Genomic DNA, 13,306 nt, shown 5'->3' on the forward strand with positions numbered 1-13,306 from the left:
GGTACGCGAGTTACCCAGCTTCGGAACACCCGCACGATGACAAGGCCTACCGCCGCTTGTCCGGAATTATCCGAGTGCTTTCGCGTTGTTACAATGAGTTGTGGTTGTGCCTCTAGGGCTCCCGGATCCGGCTTATAAAGGCGCACGGATCTAGGGTTTACATGGAGAGTCCTAGCCGGATTACAGTATAGCCTAACTACGATACAATGTCTTGCCGTGCACGCCACGGATCCGCCTTCCATATACGTCGCATCGGATCCGGTCCCTCCCGGGCCTCCATGGATCCGGGTTACTCCTATGTCGGTACGGATCCGGCTTATCGATCCCGGGCTGGACTTCTTCCTTCATGATCAACAAAGAATCGGGCCGCCCGATGGGCCACATGCCTCATCACCATCTGTGGGCCACCCGGGCTTGCCGGATCTAGGCACTGTCGATGGTACACCCATGAAGTATACCCACAACACTTACTGAGACGCCGCCGCCGATCCCATCTCGGGGGATTCTGGAGATCTCCTCCGGCACCCTGCCGGAGAGGGGATTCATCTCTCGGAGGACTCTACACCGCCATGGTCGCCTCCGGAGTGATGAGTGAGTAGTTCACCCCCGGACTATGGGTCCATAGCGTAGCTAGATGGTTGTCTTCTCCTCATTGTGCTTCATTGTCGGATCTTGTGAGCTGCCTAACATGATCAAGATCATCTATCCGTAATACTCTATGTTGTGTTTGTCGGGATCCGATGGATAGAGAATACCATGTTATGTTAATTATCAAGTTATTACATATGTGTTGTTTATGATCTTGCATGCTCTCCGTTACTAGTAGAGGCTCGGCCAAGTTTTTGCTTTTAACTCCAAGAGGGAGTATTTATGCTCGATAGTGGGTTCATGCCCGCATTGACACCCGGGACAAGTGACGTAAAGTTCTAAGGTTGTGTTGTGCTGTTGCCACTAGGGATAAAACATTGGCGCTATGTCCGAGGATGTAGTTGTTGATTACATTACGCACCATACTTAATGCAATTGTCTCGTTGCTTTGCAACTTAATACCGGAAGGGGTTCGGACGATAACTCGAAGGTGGACTTTTTAGGCATAGATGCAGCTTGGATGGCGGTCTATGTACTTTGTCGTAATGCCCAATTAAATCTCACTATACTTATCATGTCATGTATGTGCATTGTTATGCCCTCTCTATTTGTCAATTGCCCGACCGTAATTTGTTCACCCAACATGCTTTTATCTTATGGGAGAGACACCTCTAGTGAACTGTGGACCCCGGTCCATTCTTTTAATACCGAAATACAAATCTGCTGCAATACTTGTTTTACTCGTTTTCTCTCGCAAACAATCATCTTCCACACAATACGGTTAACCCTTTGTTACAGCAAGCTTCGTGAGATTGACAACCTCACCGTTTCGTTGGGGCAAAGTACTTTGGTTGTGTTGTGCAGGTTCCACGTTGGCGTCGGAATCTCCGGTGTTGCGCCGCACTACATCCCGCCGCCATCAACCTTCAACGTGCTTCTTGACTCCTACCGGTTCGATTAAACCTTGGTTTCTTATCGAGGGAAACTTGCCGCCGTGCGCATCACACCTTCCTCTTGGGGTTCCCAACGGACGTGTCAACTACACGCACGCACACATCGCTGCCACCGTACTCAATCCGGACTTGGAAGCAGCTTGGAAGAACAGTTCCACATGCGCATCACTCGAGGCTTCCGAGGCCGGCATTGCCGATCTAGCACAAGTACGACGTGAAGCGCGGAGTAACAGTAGCTAGAATACATCTAGCGCTTCAGACCGTTAGGAACCGATGCTATTCGGCTCGTTTGACCGAAAAAGAAGCGAGCCGAGTTGGCGGTGGTGGGTCTCGCATCACCGATCAAGGATATGGCTTCCCAGCAGTACTACCCGTCATCGGCGCATATGGTCCAGTGTTGTCATTATATGAACAAGCGCCACCCGCAGTTGTACCAGGATAAGTTCAAGCGTGCGGTAGTCCTGGTTGAGGCAGATGAAGATGAAGGCTCTACGGGAGATCAAGAGGTAGCAGTGGCTGAATGGACTCGGGGGGCAAGCCCCGTGTCCTGCAAGTGGGTTAAGCCACAAGGTCCTCCAAGAGGGTTTGACTTCGACGTGACCAAAGCTGAGCAAATTTTCGACCTCTTACTTAAGGAGAAGCAGCTAAAGTTACCCGAAGGCCACAAAATCCCCACGGCACAAGAGCTGAACGGAAAGCCATACTGCAAGTGGCATAACACGTTCACCCATACCACCAACGACTGCAGGGTGTGGCGTTAGCAGATCCTAATGGTGATAGAACAAGGGCGTCTAATTTTCAGCCAATACGCCATGAAAGTCGACACACACCCTTTCCCCGCCGTTAACATGGCGGAGTGCACCTACCCTGGGAGGTGCCAGCCAAGTTTCTTGTTCAGCATCAACATGGTGGGACCTGGGCACCACTCTGGTAGGGACAGAGACGAGGGCAGCCGCTCTCATAACAAGGACAAAGAGGAAGCCGTTCCATGCGATCGGCTCCGGCACGATGGCAAGCGCTACATCACAGAGGGAGAAGTGAAGAATGTGCGATATCAGCGACCTCTCTCTGATCACCTCCTCAACAAATACGTGAGTCAATATGACCAACACCGACGATACGACGACGATGACGAAAGGGATCATCTGGCCAGCAGGGACGCCAGGAGACATCGTCGGCATGATCGCGACGAGGAGAGATATGAGCGCCATGCCAAGGAAAAGTCAAGAGAGCAAGACGATGTGGATAGGCACTCGGGACTGTCCCTTCTTCGTACACCGTTGGGATTCAGGAATGAGCCGATTGCCTACAATTGGCAACCGCCCGTAATGTAGACGAAGAAGAAGGGTGCAGGAGACGTGTCGCATTCAAACGTCTAGGGCCTCTCCCATCTCGGAACAAGCACGCCGAGTCCTCTCGGGTGGAAGATCTCGAGGAGTTAGAAGACGACGATGAATAAGAAGAAGATAAGTACCACCGGCCAAGGCGGTGCCCCGATGGACTCAGCCTGTTCCCAAAAGCGTAGGGTTCAGCCGACTACGTGGTTTGGAGGAAGCCGAAAGGTTATACCCGCACACGTTAAGGAAGGCGCGGCCTGATCCGGCCGCGAAAATTCAGCGAACTCGGACGAAGAGGGTCGGCCACAAAAGAAAGAGTGGCGCCCCAAACAAAGGAAAGCCGATGATGAGATATCGGCCGGCACAAACATGGTGTTCATCCTTCCAGCGGAGTTTTGTGCTCCAGATTAGACGAAGCACCCGTGGCACAACTTGACCGTGGCCCACGACCGTTATCATTGAGAAGCCACGAGAAAGAAGCTACGGACACCCGAAGGCCCCGTACTTACGAGGTTATATCAATGGGCAGCCTCGTCAACAAGATGCTGGTGGACACCGGAGCGGCAGCCAACATTATGCCATACTCCATGCTACGTCGGTTGGGACGCTCTATCTCGGATCCGATCAAGACCAACGTTACACCGAGCGATTTCAACGGCCAAGCATCCGAAGCATAAGGTGTTCGAACGTGGATCCGACCGTTGGAAGAAAAACCATCCCTACGACGTTCTTTATTGTCGATAGCAAGAGCACCTATGCTGTCCTCGCTAGGGAGAGATTGGATCCACGCCAACCGTTGCATTCCATCCACGATGCACCAATGTTTAATACAATGGGATGGAGATGAAGTAGAGGTCGTCCACGCAGATGACTCAGCCGAGATTTCAACGGCCGGCATGAACGTTTGGGAGACGGCAGGCCAAGAGCCACTCTCGTGCATCACTTTGGACGACTGCGAGCGCATCGACGTGACAAAAAACGGGGACAGGCTGGTCTTATCCACCGGCCTGACCGTGTAACAAGAGCAAAATCTATGGATGAACGTGGCAAGGCCGATCCTTGTGATCGGCCCCAAAAAATAAAAAGGGATAATCTTGTCTCAAGCATGTCACGTAGTTATAGTAAAGCAAGACCAAGATGTAAACCTTCATTGAGCAATACAATCAAAATGGCGGCCGATTCCAACAATCGGCCCATATTATCCTCGCCATACGTTTTGCCTGTGTTCAGTGTCGATCTAACAGGTGACGGAAAGCTAGGGTCTGGGTTTATATCGGCTGATGAACTGGAAGAAGTCAACATTGGTCCTGACGGAGCCGATGTTCAAGTACAGTGCCTTGGCTAACTACAGAGCCGATATATGCAGTTACCTGACAGATTTGGCTCGAGGGGCACCTAATCAGATGAACATGCGCGATGAACATGTGCGATACATGGGCAGTGAAATAATATTGGGGGACGATAGAAAAATCGGCCAGTAAAAAAAAATGTGCATGCAAGTCACAGCCGATGCACAGACATCGACTTGAGAAAATATGCGAAGACAACAGTATACAAGTACAGCCGATGCAAAGACATCGACTTTAGAATGTAAAAAGCCGATTCACAGCCATCGACTCTAGAGGTACAAGTTCAGCAAAACATTTATCGCCTTACACAGAGAGGCTCTCATCGAAGAAACGCGTTGAGGGCGTGAAGGGCGTCAGCACGGATACGATCCACCTCGGCGATCTCAGCCTCGTCGTCCTCGTCTTTGTCCGTGACCAGCCGATCGCTCGTGGCACGAATTTCAGCCAGATCGGTCTTCAGATCAGCTGTGAGGCCTTTTGCTTCCTCTTGAGAGCGGGCAATGAGGGTTTCCTTGTCTTGGATAAGCTTCTTGGTCACCCTGACCCTCTCTTCAAGGTTGTCCAGTTCCTTACGCAGGGTCTCGAGTTCGGCACTATTGGCAGAAGTGTCAGTTTTGGCGTCTAAAGCAGCCTTTTTCTCGTTGAGCCGTCGATACTTGTCTGCAATATCGGCTCTCAACGGAAGCTCGGCGTGACGAAGGATAATTCTTTGATGAGCCGACTGCACCCTTGACCTGAAGAACGATAGAGTCACAGCTGGCCAAAGCTTCACCTGCAGTGTCACCGGGAGATGGGGCTGGATGTCTTCGAGGATGCCCTTGACTGCCTCGGGGTTTTCAACCAGGGTCTCAACTAAGGAGGAGAGCAAAGCCTTGAGACGCTGGAGTGGACCATGGACCGTGCTAGGACTTGGCTCTTCACCCGCCTTGGAAGTAGCTGGTTCGATGGATTCAGGATCGAACGTCAGCAAGCTTGAAAGGTCACAACCCTGACAGACGAACAAGAGCAGTATTAGTACACAACAAAGAAAAGGGTAGAGCCAAGGGAGTGGAGTGTACCTCTCCCAAAGTAGGAGGAGCAGCCGATGTTGTGATAATCGGCTTTTCCGTGGGCTTGGCTAGGTTAGCCACTTGGTCAGCCACGCTCGTCGAGGTGGCTAGGTCTAGCGTGGAGGATGGCATCAGTACCTCTTCAACGTCCCCGCTAGAGGTCTCATTAGTCTGCAAAAGAAATGGTGAGCCGATCCAAGTAGCAATGGGACGGCATGAAATATGATATGGTGAAGTAATTACATTTGAAACCTCCTGGCTTGGCGAGGAAACTCGTGGGTCTTTGCGAGCCCTTTTGACGCATCGACGCTTCACGCGTGACCCTGTTTTGATCGGAGCTTGAGGAGCAGCAGGCTCGGGAGTCGACATTTTCCTAGAAGCCGACGCTGGCGAGTCCGTCTGACTCTGTGTGGTGGATCTCCCGGAGTTGCCCGGGTTCGAGTCCCTTTGGCTGGACTGTGCCTCCTCGCTGGAGTTCTCTTCGGTGGAAGTCTGTAAAAAGAAGTACAAGCATGTTGCAAAAGACTGCGAGGACAGATAAATCTAGTCAAGGCACGAGTCAGCTTACATGCAAGCTTTCTTGGACAGGAGCTTTGCGCTTTAGGGTCTTTCTGGCAGCTACTTTCCTCACTGCCTTCCTCGCCTGGATTGAGGCTCGGGGGGCAACCGGCCCCGAGGATGCTTTACTCTTGGGAGCCGATTTCGGTGAAATCGGCTGGATCTGCATTATGACCTTCTTCAGGGGTGGCGAGCTCTAGCAGAAGAGAACCACTGGGGCTGGTGGAAGGAATTTGAAGGGGGATGTAACAGACCAACTTTGTTAATCAAATAATGTTGCTAAGTTGTCATGTGCATGCATGCATTTGCATTTAAAATTTGAGAAACTTTGCACTAAAATGTGTTGAAACAATGTTGCAAATATTGTAGTTTTGTTCTAATAAATTTTTGTGCAAAAACTCTCTCCAAATTTGGGTCAAAATACCCTAAATTCATCAAATTTTGGCCCTGTTTTTCTTTTTCTAGAGAAACCCCAAAACCCAGGGGGTTATGGGCAAAATCGCCCCCTTGTCTTCTACCTCCAGGCAGCCAGGCTGCTGCCTGTCGATGCCGAGGCCGTCCGATGGCGCCGGCGGCCTGGATCCTCCCTGCCGCCCCCTGGCCGCCTATAAACGTCGCCGCCGACCAGGGGAGAAACCCCTTTTCGCCTCCCCCTCCTTTTCTCCTCCTCTCTCGCGCCCGCCGAGCAAACCCTAGCCCGGCCGCAGCTTGCCGTCGCCGCCGTCTCGCGCCGCCCCGAGCCCAGCCGACGCCGCCGTTCGCTCCGCCTCATCGCCAGCAGCCCCCACGCCGAAGGAATCGACGCCGGGAGCCCTGGAGCGCCCGCAATCGGCCGACCCCGACCTTCCCCGAGCCGCCGGCCACCGTCGATTGCCGCCGATTCCGGCCACCTCCGGCCAAGCCGCCAAGCCCGACGTGCTCCTGGTGAGCGTCCGGTCCTCGTGGTGCCCGCCGCTCGCCCTAGCTCGCCGTGTAGCGCCGCCGCGTCGCGCGCCTGCCCGGCCCTCCGCGCGAGCTTGCCGGAGACGCCCCTCCGGCGACCATTGGAGGGCGGCGCCGCCCTCTTCTGGCTCGCGAGGACCCCGCGCGTCCAACGCGCATGCCCTGGCGCCCCGCTTCGTCGAGGCCGTGGCCAACCTGGCCGGCCATGGCTGCTGAGACGCCGTGCCGACGTCATGATGACGTCAGCCGACCCTTTTATTTATTTTCTGTTTATTCTTAATTCAGAAAATGAGGTGTAATATATCAAATTGTTCAGAATTTCAAATCCTACATGTTTATGAGCATTTCATACATCATTTCAACATTTAAACTTGCACATGTAGTGAAACCCTAACCGAACCCTCTCATATGGCGGTGTCCGATGCCGGTACCCCTTTAATCTGAAGATACACCTAGGGTTACTCGATTCCATTCACATGACATGTCATTCATATTGTATGCGCATTGCATTATGCCATGTCGTGAATGTTTGTTTCCCTTTCCGGTGTTTTGGTTCTTCGCGCTAGGATCTGAGCCGGAGCCCGACGTCAACGCCACCGAAGAACAGTACTCATCCGCTGAGGGACAAGGCAAGCCCTAACCTGGTTCATCTATGATTTCGAAATGCTTTTATCTGTGGTTCCTACATATCGCATACGATTCAACCGTCTTTTATCGGTAGATAGAGTTACCCTATCTCGCTGCATGTCCGACCTTTGTATCCTCGATACCTCGATCCACTCGCTCCTAGCATAACTAGGTTTGGCATGTGTGCGTCGCGAGAGCCTTTATCTCTTTATGCTTAGCCATGCTTAGTTTGTTACGCTACTACTCCGGTCTTCGGACCGGAGCCTTACAATGAAATGAATCTAGCATGACAAAGTTGACGTGGTAAGTATAGAGATGATGATAAACATGATTAAAGGCTCAGACGAGAGGCCACATTGGGATGTGGTGGGTTGTTTCGTTTCGCCGACCCTAGGAACCGAGTTCTCGCCTCTTGAACCAAGACCGAGCGTACAACCACACGAGGCCCTATTATGGTACCCTCTCGACTCACTAACTTGCCTAGTAGATTCCATGAGTCACATAGTTTGCGCGTTACTCGGTCATATGCATTGCATTTTGCTTGGGGGTTAAAGGTACATAACAAGTGTGTAAGCGTGGTCGTGGTGGCCGGGGGTTGCGGCCTCCGGGGAAACCCACCTCGGTACACATCGTTAAGGACCGACTTCGGGACTTGACCCGTTACGGCGGAACAATCCTTAGCGCGTGACTCATGGTCTCGGCGACAGCAAGGTAAAGGTCGTGGTCAACCACCCTCTGCCGGCTTTCCAAGGAAGAGAGCTAATATATTGGCATTAAGAGTCGGTTGGCACGTGTGGGTAAAGTTGTGCACCCCTGCAGGGTTATGATTCTTTTCGAAAAGCCGTGTCCACGGTTACGGACGACTTGGGAATGGACATGGAGATCATAGAGAACATGAACCTAATCGTAAAACTTGGCAATCAATGTGTGTTTACGGATATCTTCTCCGGGTGTTGAGGGGGTAATCCGAGGATAGTGGTTCGAGATGATGAAGATTGATGGATACAATATGATGATCAACAGAGATAGATATGTCGCTCTCTTATCCCCTTTCAAAGGTTCTGAGTAGTCGAGCTTCTCTTCTCTCTCATCTTACAAAGGAAATCTGGCTTTACGCAAAAGAAGATCTACCAGAAAGCCCGCATACCCGCGTTGCTAAAAGGTTGTACTAAGTCTTGCCGAGTCCCCGTACTCAGCCTTTGCATGCTTTTGTTTCGTATGAAGTTGCTACAGCCGAAGGTGGTTTCTACGTTAACATCGATGGTTAGTTTGGAGTTCCCAGCAGCACGACCTGCGACTTATGGGCTGGGACGTCGCTTTATGTTATGGCTTCTTAAGCCCTTTGCTATCTTGTTATTTAGAATAACATAATTTGCTTCCGTTGCTTGTTGAATGTTGGGTCAGTGACCTCTGCGTGTAATATTTTGGATCTTACTCTATTAAGAGTTGTAATATATCCTTTTGAGTCGTAGAATCACTGTTGTGTTACCGATTCTCTCACTGTAGTCTTCCGAGCTCGAGGTTAGGCTTATGTCAGACGAAGATCTGGTATTTGTCTAACCCTGATCCCGGGGGTGCCACAGGGGAGCCATCGACTTGCGTGGGCTCTGGGCCGTCTTGTTGCTGCCAAGAGATAGAGCCAGGTTACAGACAATCATCATGAGCCATTGCAAGAAATTTATATGTAATGGTACCTGGTGTGCAGGAACGTCATATTCGGCATCAAGTTGCTTCAAGCAACGGTCCTAGAGCTCTTCCGAAGGCGTGGGTCTTCCACATGGACCACGAAGTCTCGAAACCACTCGGTAGTGATGGTGAAACAGAGGTTGTGAGGAATTGGAATGGCCAGTGGCGTCAAAGAAGGTATAGCACCTTTGGCCAGCAATGATGTCGTGCGTCACCGCTTGTCGTCAGGTGGTGGAGAAAGAAGTGTGGGGGCACTTGCCCGAGACCAAGCCGCCGCGCTACTACCACCGGTTGGTAAGACTCATAACCAGTGCTTGATGATCCCGTTTGAGGTACTCATGCCAACCGGGAGAAAGCAAGGACGGATCATGATAGTGTACAAGTGCCGGGTGCTAGCGTCATCGGCAAAGCCGTCTAACCGAAGGAGACCGGATTCTCAAAGTTCTCCGATTCAAGATAAGGAAAGAACAGAGGTTGCCCAAGCCTTGGAAGAAAATCTTGAACCACTCGCCGCTTCCTTAGGGATCAGCCTCGTCGCTCGGGAGGCTATACAGAGCTTGGCCATAGCTAGTGCATCGGATCTCCTTCCCATTAGCATGTGGGAAGGTGCAGGTGGCCAAATGTGGGAAGTTTGGGATCTGGTTCTGAAAGTACAGCTGAGCCCATAACTGAATAAACCACCGTGGGCCTCCTGTTTTAACCGTCTTTTGGGAGAACAAGTTTGACGTGACATCGCTGAAGAGATCGATAGACCTCTCGAAGGAACAGTTTGCCAAGGCCAAGTTGAGTGCCTTTGGCGAGTTCATAGGCCAGGGAAAGGTAATTCTTGGTTGGGGCGAGTGAAGGACCACAGAATATGAAGTGCTCCAGCCGAAGTTCAAGAAGGCCGTGTGCTCTTCTCTCGTCACAACGCCTTTGGTTTTCATATAACGCCCGAGGTAGGCGCCCTGCCTTGTACACTCGTTTTAGAGGAAAGGGTGAAAGGGACCTTTGGCAACTTAAAGGCGTAGGGGCTTGAGGATGCAATGTCCAGTGCTCGTGATCATGGCCACGTCCAGCCAGAGTTGGTGTCATGGGGCCATGGCCGAACATGAAGCAATTCAAGTGCATCGCACCAAAAGTAGCCGATGGTTTTCGAATGTTCTCATTCTTTTCAAGAGGAGACAATGATAATGACAAAGCATCGGCTATCCCTATCGTTTCCCGTGTGGCATAATGGGTTTTAGACACTCTAGTGTACCATGCCACCCAACCTTCGGGAGGATTAGGCCAGTGCTCGCAGCAAGTCGGCCCAGAAGTCGCATCTAAATTCTCGGTTCACGAAGGGGATTCTATTGGCCTCGCATGAGATTAAGTGAGCGGGACTCTCGGAAGAACGGGGGCCAAGACACATAGAATTTGGGAGAGAAGGATGCGGGAGCAGGATGTCTGAAACCTAAAATTAATAATGGACTAGGACATTAATTCAGGTGTTGCTGTTTAATCCTAACATTGATTCGAATGGCGAAGAGGCGGTTAAGGATTACCTTCAGACCGGAGACCATGGCGTTGGCGTTGGATGATTCCGCCATTTGATGTGCTGTGGAGTTGGGACGGCGCGGTTGAGATCTGAGATTCGTGGAGCTGCGTGGGCGGCGATTTGGGAATCTGAGTTTGCTTTCTCAGACGGAGATCGCAGGTTACCGTTTGGAGGGGCAGTTAGGTTGGCCTTACTCGTGTTTTATGGTAAAGGCCGATGCGATGCCATCGGCTCTTTTGGGGATTGTTTGACTTTGACTATCGGCAAAATTAACTGGAAGCACTTCTTCATTAATAAGAGGGGTTTTTACAATGAAGAGCCAATTGCTCAAGAGAGGAGAACAAAAGAAGAGCCGATTGCTCAGGAACTACTAATCCTCGCTGGCCTCGTCGTCGGCATCGTAGCTGCCGTCGGCGCTGCTTCCGGAGAGTTCCTCGTCGCTGCTGCCCCAGCCCTCGGCCGGAGCCTCTTCCTCCTCGTCATCATCATCGTCTTCGCTGTCCGCCCAAGCGCGGAAGCGCTTCGCCGGCGGATACCCAGCGGAGGAGGAGGAGTCATCCTCCTCCTCTTCCTCCTTTTCCTCCTCCTCTTCCTCCTCTTCTTCTTCTTCTTCCTCCTCCTCGTCGGAGGAGGTGGAGTTCGCCCAGGAGTGGAGGTCGTCCTCGCTCTCTCTCTCCAGCTCCCCTTCGATGAGGAACTGGAGGTCGTCCTCCCCATCGGTCAGGGGTAAGTCACCATCCGACCCGACGAGGGCCTCGTGTGGGCCATCCGGCACGTAGTCGAAGTCCCACTCTTGCTCGCTCGAGGAAGAAGATTGGAAAGAGAGGCCTGATGAGACGGAGGAAGAGGAAGACATTGCTACAGGGAAAGAGGGTTTTTTGGTGCCGATGGTTGGAACAGAACAAGGGGATGAAGAGGCGAGCCGTTCGGAACAGTTAAATAAAGGGGGTATGGTGGAGATTTAATGCCATTACGGTTTCTGAGGAAGTGATGTTAAAGCTATCAAATCTTGCAGAGAAGTTGAGAAGGCAAGGCATCATGATGAAGGATACTGCGACGGTCCTGCTCTGCCACGACATGACCCGACGAAGAAAAGCGCAGTGATTTTGGAATTATCATTTCCAAAACCGGGGGGCATGTGTTATCACCGGAATTTGACCGGATCGAGGTGGGCCGCGATTAAGATGGGCTTGAAGAATATACACGGAAGATATACATGAATCGACCTTGTATACAAAGTTTGGGCTAGTTTGCCCGTGTATCTGTAAATATAGTAGGATACGTGTCGGTTAGATAGAATTTGGCTCGTGCACGGTTGGGATTATTTCCACGTTAGAAAGTCTACGGACTATAAATATGTATCTAGGTTTATTGAGAAAGACAACAATCACGTTCATCACAAACCAATCTAGGCGCATCGCCAACCCCTTGTTTCGAGGGTTTCTTCCGGTAAGCATCATGCTGCCTAGATCGCATCTTGCGATCTAGGCAAGTATACGTTTATTCGTTGTTCATGCGTTGCTCGTGCCGAAGCCTTGTTGATGGCGAGCAACGTAGTTATCATAGATGTGTTAGGGTTAGCATTGTTTCATCGTGTCACATGCTTTTGTCCATGCAACCCTTAGACGTCTAGCCGCCCTTACACCCATCTTAGGTGTAAGGGCGGCACCCCGCTTGATCATTGTTTAGTAGATCCGATCCGTTATGATTGCTCCTTGTTCTTCAAGGATTAGTTTAATATCTGCATAGTTAGGCCTTGCAAACGGGTTGACGGATCCAGTAGCACGTAGGGTGTAGTTTGCTGGCCCTAGATAAGATGTTCCGGGGATCAACTTTATGTTGGTTTTTAGGCCTTGTCTAGGGTTGGTTTATTGTCACCGTGCGTGGCTGCCAGGCTCAATCACGCGTAGGATGTTCCGATTATGTGGTGAAAACCCTAAATCATCGTAGGTCGTTTTAGCTTTATATTGATCAAGCAGGACCACCATGTGATCGTAGACCTCATACGAATCATGGGTGGATCGGCTCCTTGAGCCGATTCACGAGACAACCCGAGAGCCGATCGAGGCTCGTATTTAATGTTTACGTGTATGCCATGCAGGAAACTAAGCGAAGCAAATTCATCACCTTCCTGACCAAGTATAGGTCAGGTGGCACGCCCTTGCACCAGCATCGGACGTGCGTGCCGAGGCTTGCGGGCCGTCGCTCGAGGGACCAGGGCCAGCCGCAGTCCTGGGAGCCTCCCGGCTCTACTGTGTTGCCCGTCGTTGCTTGCCGGTGGGTTTCTGACCGCAACACCTCCTTCATCTCCAAGCCCTCTGATCCACAGCGGCAAAGCAAGATGGAGCTTTTTTTTCGCCAAGTGCCAAGACGACCTTGCTTGACTGCCCGCTCTGCTGCTTGCCCTTGAAGCCTCCCGTGTTCCAGGTACGAACTCTCGTATCCATTCATTCATCTTGCTTGATCCATTGGGTTCACATCTATATTCTTGTTGTTGTTTTTCCATCCAATCTGTGGCACATTTGATTTGACTTGTGCGGATGGATGCAGTGTTGTGATACGCACGCGGCGTGCTGCGAGCCGCTCGAACAAGTGCGCGTTCTGCGTCGATGATGGCGGCGTGTACGAGCACATCCACTGGCTGGAACCCTACGTCCTGGCGACCAAGGTCAGGTGCCCCAACGAGGCGTACGCCTGC

This window comes from Lolium rigidum, chromosome 2 (assembly GCF_022539505.1).
Source record: "Lolium rigidum isolate FL_2022 chromosome 2, APGP_CSIRO_Lrig_0.1, whole genome shotgun sequence".
Lineage (NCBI taxonomy): Eukaryota > Viridiplantae > Streptophyta > Magnoliopsida > Poales > Poaceae > Lolium > Lolium rigidum.